Raw genomic sequence first — 8,422 nt, forward strand, 5'->3', positions numbered from 1 at the left:
AAGGCTGTGCCGATGGTACTCTAGAATAGAGAACTACCCCTCTACATTCTTTAATTTTTCATCCTTCTGTTTAAAAACAGGGATGTTGCTGTGGCTTGTAAACAGTGGAAATTAAAACAGTAAATAGGAGAAAGAAAAAATAGAAATTTTACTTATCTGTTCTTGTTTTCTGGTGCTAGGCTTTTCGATACTATATTCACATAGCTACTTAGGCAGGTGGGTTCCCAGTGTACCTTACTGACACATTCACCCAACTCTCCCTTTGGAGATCTGCCCTTTTGAAATAAGATTTGAAATACGAGCCACTGAAAACTGTCCATTTTCAGATGCACCTTGTCTGATACAGGTGGGCCTACGGAGAAAAAAGTGTGGAATTTCTGTGTCAGAACCAGTGTGCTGCTGACCCTCCTCCATGGTGTACGAATACGGAGGATCAGATCCTGAGCTGTTGAGTTGTGGCTCGAGTTGTGCTTTTCTGCTTGCCTGGGGGAAAATCTCTCCCCTGCTCTTTTGAATGTAAGATTCCTGGGGAGGACGGGAAAGTCTGCTCCCTGCTCCCAGCCCTCCTAGACTTTTTAATCTCCTGCACTGACCCAAGAATCAACAGGTATATCATCTTCCTCGCAGTGAGATAAGATCCTTTAAGAGGTAGAACACTCTGCTTTCCAACAAGCTCATGCATAATAGGTTAATTTAGAGCGTGCAGATATCTGTGCATGTTGGGCAAATGGAGAGCTGGAGGGATTCTTTTTATTCCTCCCATTCTCTTCGCGTTGGCTACTGAGTGCAGGTTGAACGTATGACTTTACATTACGGAGCACCTCTCCATCACCCGGGCCTTTTGTCAATTCACCAAATGTGACAATTACAGCATTTCAGAGATGAGACTTTCTAATCCTATTACTCATTCATCAACCTGCGGATGATAGCAGAAGCCAGATCGAACAGTGCCAAAAGAGCAGTGAGGAGCCTTCTCCAGTGCTGTGAAACTAGGCTTAGCTCAGGCACAATAGGTGTGTAATTTAAGGTTTTGTTGAGCTGAAATCCAATCACATACTTGACTGGTAGATCACAGAAAGACACAGACAAAAAGAATGAGATAATTCTACCTCACACAAACACTTGAATCCGGCTTTGACTTAATAACAAGTGTGTGATCAACCTTACACCGTTTCTTTCATTTTTTTAATTTGAACCTAGAGATGGGATGGCACTGAAATACTTTACCTAGTTGGGTATCAGCCAACAATATTTAAAAAAAAAATACCAGAAGGAAATGGAGGAACTTGCTTAGACAAATAAATGGGAAAAGTACAGATGCTCATTATATGAAAGATAATATGAAAATTTAACTCCTGGGCCTGGCTCAGTGCTATCTTGTCAGCATCTGGTACCTATTTCTTTCCCAAAGATGGAGAGGATCTAACAGAAATATGAGGAGAACAAAGCTAAAAAAGTTAAACCTTGACTATAGAAGGAAAACGTATATTGTGAACCTTGCGCTCTCTCTCTCGAAACTGAAATGCTCTTTTTACTTTGTCCTATTTTTGACACATGCTGCAATTGCAAGAGGAATTGTGAGAGCTCTTATGGGTGGGCAAAGTGGGCTGCCACCGCAGGTCACACAACCCTGCCCAGGGGAGTGGGGACATGAAGGGGAGGAATGAGAGCCTTAACCACTATCTGTCATGGGAACAGGAAAGTGGATGCACTCTGTCCTGTGTTTAAAGAGGTAGCTTTTCATTAGATAGTGTATTATTTAGGTTCAGTCTTGTAAAGGAGAGTGTTCAACACAGCCTCCTGTAGGAGTGTCCTTATATATTATCAAAATAAAGTGTATGATTTTTTCTGGTAAAGTCTACCAAAATTAAAAGCTTTGGTAGGAAAACTCTCTGCAATAGGAACATTCACATTTATGGCCATCACCAGTGCTGTTCCTCCATATAGTGTAGCAGTCCAGCTTCTCTGGCCAAGTAAAAGTCCTTGCTCAAGACCAACTTCAAAAAACACATGTCCATAGTTTTGGTGTCCAACTCAAGCTTTTTGAACTAATAAATTCAGTGGGATTAACAGTGCATGAAATTTGGTACTAGGTGTCATGAGCTGGGCACTCAGAAATATAGAGACCACAAACTAGTGGAGAAATTAAAACCGTGAGTACAAACCCACTGCTAGGAAAAATGGCAAAAAGGTTTAATGACTGAGGTCTGGAGAGGAGCAGGTGCTCTAGTGTAGTAGTTGAAAAAGTGGGGGTTTTTTCAAAGTTTGCAGAAATGCCTTCAAGCCACATGAGTTGATATGTAAGGCTCCAGATGCTTTAGACCTGTTCCATGAGCACTGGGTCACTAACACACAATCGGCACGTTGGCAGCCCAGGAATGTGAGCAGAGGAAACAGAGGTAACAAGCCCTGGTAGTAGTAAAGCAGTGACTAGGAAAAAAACCCCAAGAAGCTCAGAGAGATAAAAACAAAGGGGAATCCTGGGGGTCAAAGAGTTAAAATGAAGTTTGAAGCTTGGCATTAGTCATAAGAGAGACCAAAATCCAGGCAATGTTTTGCTAAAGAAAAAGTAAATAAATTACCAATTTGCAGGATATTAGACTCAAGAGCATACAGAAACAACATCAATGGAAAGATATTTTATTTTTTTTAATAAGTGAATTAGTGGGGGGAAATCCCACAACAATGAAACTCATATTTAAACATGACAGAGAGAAAGATATATTTTCAATGGTTTGAAGGAATATGAAGAGATTGAGATACGTTCCAAACAGAGGGGGGGGAAAAAGAAGATATCCACAACACAGGATAATCTGAGAAGCTCAAATGGAGTCTAATGTGTTTCTCAAACTGTGGAGATCTCATAAACACAGAGATTTCATTCAGCAATATAAACTCTGACATTTGACCAGGCAATTGCCTTGGGGGCATTAGCTAAAATAGCCTCAGCTTTAAAATTGAAATATGAACTTCTGAAGGCTTTGGTAGTTGCTTTCCAGTGACACTGAGACAACCAATATGAATAGTGGCTGCTGGATGTATCAGCATCCCTAATTTAGGAACAGGCTGGTGATTTTGGTTATGCTTAGCGGCAGTCCCTCTCTTGTCTGAAAATGTTCTTTCCCTTTGGTTTGCGTGTGCAGGTAGCTCAGCTGTCTTTCACCAACATGAGGACAGGTATAGTTTTCACCACCCTTTCTGCCTGTCAAGAAGCCAAACCCCTTGGTTGTTAAGCAGGTCCAGAGAGGTGATTCTGCCACTTTGCTCTGGTGAGACCTCACCTGGAGTGTTGTGTGCAGGTCTGGAGACCTCAATATAAGAAGGACATGGACCTGATGGAGAGGGTCCAGAGGAGGGCCACAAGGATGATCAGGGGGATGGAGCACCTCTGCTACGAGGACAGGCTGAGGGAGCTGGGGTTGTTCAGCCTGGAGAAGAGGAGGCTCCGGGGAGACCTAATAGCAGCCTTCCAGTACCTGAAGGGAGCCTACAGGAAGGCTGGGGAGAGCCTGTTTAGAAAGGCCTGCAGTGACAGGACGAGGGGCAATGGCTTCAAGCTGGAGGGGAGCAGATTTAGATTGGAGATGAGGAGGGGGTTCTTTACTGTGAGGGTAATGGAGCACTGGAACAGGTTGCCCAGGGAGGTGGTTGAGGCCCCATCCCTGGAGATATTCAAGGAGAGGCTCGACGAGGCCCTGGGCAACCTGGTCTAGTTGGGGGTGTCCCTGCTGACTGCGGGGAGGTGGGACTAGATGACCTTTGGAGGTCCCTTCCGGCCTGGGCAACTCTATGACTCTATAATGGGGAGTTCGTTAATGGGGCAGTGGTGCTGCTCCTCGGATGTGGCATTCACAAGGGTGATCCCCGAGAGGCTGGATCCTTCCGTGGCTTGGGGAGTGCCAGTGCAGGGGGGCATGCAGGTCACTGTTGTCTTCCATGTTGGGAGGAGGAGGCAGCAGGCATTATCCCCCCCACCTGGCACGCAGATTTTGTAATTCCTTTTTCTTGTAGAGTAGAGTTTGGGTCCCTTTGTGCTGCGAGCCTCAGCCTGTGAGTGGCAACCCACTGCGGAGCAGACCCTGAGGGTGAGCGACAGTCGCCAGAACAAATGCAATTGTCAGGGGTCTCTGGGGGCTGCAAGTGCTCTCTGTGGGAGCTGTTTGATGTCACTGACCCCATGCTGAATGAGGAGGAGGAGGAGGAAGAAACTGCATTTGGCACTATCTGTATAAGTACATCTGCTAACGACCTGTGCCTGGTAAAGGTGTAAATGTGTGCACAGTTCAGCACTTCAGCAAGTGCTCCCCCTTTATAGGCACTGCTACTGTATTTTTAATAGGTATGATTTTTTCATCATGTTATGCAGCTCCAAAATCCTACCAGATTAACAGTAAGAAAATAAATGGTTTCTGTTGCAGTTGGCTTCTCAATATCCTGGAGGAACAGGAATGGTAGTGATTTTAGTTTGCTTTAGACTATGCAGGTGAGCATCTGCCAGGACAGCTGTGTGATTTTCCTACTTTTGCCCAATACAATAAGGACAAGGAGCTGAACCAGTTCAGAGATCATGCTGTCTTCCCGACCACAAAGTAACTTATTTTGTATGCTCCCAATTCAAGGAGAACATAAAGACCAGTTTGGTAATATTGTCAGTATGGTCTCTTAAACTCCATGGGCTCGTTGTCTTCCCACACCAGCTCCGTGTGTTGCAGGTCTCTGCTGACTTCAGCAGGACAGCAGGTGGGGAGGAGAGTCAGGTTGGGAAGTCACCCATAGAATCATAGAATCATCTAAGTTGGAAGAGACCCTTGGGATCATCGAGTCCAACCATCTACCCTACTCTACAAATTTCTCCCCTACACCATATCCCCCAACACCACATCTAAACGACTCTTAACCCCCTCCAGTGATGGTGACTCCACCACCTCCCTGGGCAGCCTGTTCCAGTGTCTGACCACTCTTTCAGTGAAAAATTCTTTCCTAATTTCACTGAATTTCACTGAATTTTACCATGTACTGCACATCTGTGCTGGGTGTCTGTGGCCAGGTGTTGGTAGCAGGAGGAGCCTCTGTGAGAAGAGACCAGGGGCTGCTTCATGCCAGACACAGCCAGAACCATCTCTGCAACAGGCCCACTACAGGGCACAGCTGACCCCATCAGCGAAGCCTGGTGGCACCTCTGTGAAAACATATTTAAGAAAGGGCAGAATTCTGCACAGGCAGTGAGGAGTGAGGGGAAAAAAGGGTGAGAGAAAGCCTGGAGAGCACCAAAGTCAGAGGAGAAGGAGGTGGAGGAGGTGCTCCAGGCACTGGAACAGATACTCCCCTGGAGCCCACGCACAGAGAGGACCACAGTAGAGCAAGTATTTCCCTGCAACCCATGGAGAGGACCATGGTGGAGCAAGTATTTCCTGGCAGCCCACGAAGAGGACTGCAGTGGAGCAGGTATTTCCCTGCAGCTCATGGAGGACTCATGCCAGAGTAGATACCCACAGTGCAGCCCATGGAGGCCCCCATCCTGGAGCACGTGGACATTCCCTGAAGGAATGGAAACCCATAGAGATCCTGTGTGGGAGCAGGTTCTCCTGGCAGGAGCTGCAGCCCCCATGGGGAGCCCATGCAGGAGCAGATTTATACTGAAGTCCATGCAGCCCGTGGAAAGCTCCACACTGAAGTAGGGGGGAAGAGTGAGGAGGAAGGAGTGGCAGAGGAATTGTTATGGACTGACTGCAACCCCCTGTTCCCCATTCCCTCTGTGCTGCTGGGGTGATGTAGAGGAACTGGGAACGAAGGAACAAAACTGAGCCTGGGAAAGACTGGTGGCACGGGGGAAGATGTTTTAGTTTTTGTTTCTCATTATCCAAATCTATTTTAACTGGCAATCAATAAAATTCATTTTCCCCAAGTCCAGCCTGTGACAATAATTGGTAAGCGATCTCCCTGTCTTTATCTTGACCCGTGAGCTTTTCCATCTTATTTTCTCCTCCTGTGCTGTTGAGGAGGGGAGTGAGAGAGCGGCTGAGCGTGCATCTGGCCAAGGCCAACCCATCACAACAATGTATGAGGGATCTGAAGTTGAGCTGAATAACTTTAACCAAGAAGCATAAATTAAATATTCTTGTGTCTACCCGCAGTGTGCAGAGTGTTCGGGTTTGGCGCTCTCCAGATGGTAAGGTGGAGTATGTGTTACAGTGCAAGAAGTCTGGTCCTTCCCTAACTTCTCAAGTCCAAGCAGCCAGGACAAACCCCATTTCTTCCCCCTTGGCTCTCTCCCACCCTCCCACCCCACCATCCCTGCCCTCTGTGGCCCTTTGCAAACCTGGGTGAGCAGTGGCCCCTTTAGAAGGTCAGCTGTCATGCGCCTGTGGTGGATGTTTTTGGACAACTCCTTTCTTTTGGTCTTCATACTTATTCCCTTGGTTCCTTGTCAAACTCTACGAAAAGCTCTTGAAGGCCACAGAACGGGGGGCAGGTTTGGCCTCAAAGAAATTTAAGTACCATGTTTCTGTCTCTGTAGATCCCAGATCGTTGCTGTCTGTTGCTGTAAAGTGTCAGACTCTGTATTGGTTGGTAACTAACAGCAACAACACTTAACGAAGTTGAGTGAGGATGATGGTTAAGCATTTCTCATCCTAAGGAGCTACCATGGCAGCTGTGGAAGGCTCCTACAGTCTGGGTGTGCTCTCAATAACCTCTCTCACTATGGTTCACATTAAAAATTTTGATTATCTGTCAGACTGCTGCTCCCCTTCTCTTGAGCTATCAGAGTTGCAACACTCTGTAGAAGTCATTTACTTGCCAGCGGTACCGTTAGCCCTTTGTGAACAATTAAGCTGAGGTCGGAGGTTGTAATATATCAAATTTGCGGACCGTATTAAATTTTATTTTTACTGAAAGGAACTTTTTGTCTCTTTTATCAGGAGGAAAATTAAGCTGTGAACTGGAATTCCATCAGGCTGTCTACTGTGAAGCCCTGTGGCTTTAGCAAAGGGGCAGCAGTGGTCAGAAATGACACTCAAAAGGTAAATTTATTTCTTTTTTATTAAAAAGGATAAGTTATGACCTGTACAGTATATCTTAAGGAGGGAAGTTAACACGATACACTGTATTTTCCTGTTTCTTTTTAAAAGCCTGATCTTGCCACGGGCAGAGTTCTGGATGGGAGGGAAGGGAGTGCTGAGCTACCACTGAAGTTGCAGGGGATGGTGGTACCCAGCCCCTGTGCCTGCCCCACTGGCAGCAGCCTCTGTTTCTGCTTATTAGATGAAATGTTGGAGATTCTCTTATGATCTGAAAAGGGCATGGAAGTGTGAGCTAAATACTCTGCCTCTCTAATTATAAATGGATGAAGAGTTCGGGATAGGCTTTTGGAAAGGATTTTCTGTTTGATTCTGGAGATGAAATTTTCTTGAGGTACAGTTTTTAAAACCTCTGAAAACACATCTTCAATGTGGGCCTCTTCTCTCACCAAACCCAGTAGGAGTTTCACCATTTTAGATCACTTTCAAAAGTCCTGCTCAAATTTACTACTTTTGTGAATTTTTGCCATTCTAAGGAATTCTTATTAATTTAATAAATGGAAATAATTTTATTGTAGAACCAAACTACAGTGAAATCCTGTCTCATTCCCTGGTTTCCAGAGAGCAGACATCCTATGATCTAAACACCAAGTTAGAAATTCCCAGACCTGCTGGATCTCTAGTCAGCACCCAGCCAGGATGACACTGCCTTTCACCTCTCTGGGGCTGTATCGTGTTGTTTAGGGGAAGGGTTGTTTTATGGATCCGAGCGTGCAAGTATGTGCTTGTTCTCTTCATATAGGTATAAGATAGCCCTTTTGGTTTTGAACATATATCAAAATGTATGTGTGAGTCTCAGTATCTTGCATGCTGATCTTGTGGCTGTTTATGCAACCTGCTGTGTTTGCATGCAACTGGCCAGCTGTGATTTACACATCGACATGTTTGATTTTGTGCGCAGTGGCTGATGGTATCAAATCAGGCTGCAAAGATCCAACGACCTTTTCATTTTTCTGTAAGATTAAAGGTTTGCCCTGCTATATTTGGCGTGGATTTCTCCTCCCCTCTCTGCTGCACAGTGTTATGTTCCACTCATCCATATCTCCTGTGTTTCCACCCTAAAGAAGGCGGAATTTCAACAGCAAGAAAAGGGATTCTATTGTGCTCTGTATAATTTGAAAAACACCCTGTGGGATGAATTGTGCAATTTTAATATTCATTATCTCGAGTGTAGACAATAGAGTAGACCGTAGTAGGAAAGACTGATTAGCAGATCACTGAAGATATTTTTTCAACTTGGCACATTATTTGGTGATAAGCGAGTAAAACAGTTTCTCAAGACTTGAATCTTTGCTATTCAAAAATGCCATGTAGTGGCTGTGTGGGAACACATACACAGGAGC

This window comes from Calidris pugnax, unplaced genomic scaffold (assembly GCF_001431845.1).
Source record: "Calidris pugnax isolate Ruff unplaced genomic scaffold, ASM143184v1 scaffold28, whole genome shotgun sequence".
Lineage (NCBI taxonomy): Eukaryota > Metazoa > Chordata > Aves > Charadriiformes > Scolopacidae > Calidris > Calidris pugnax.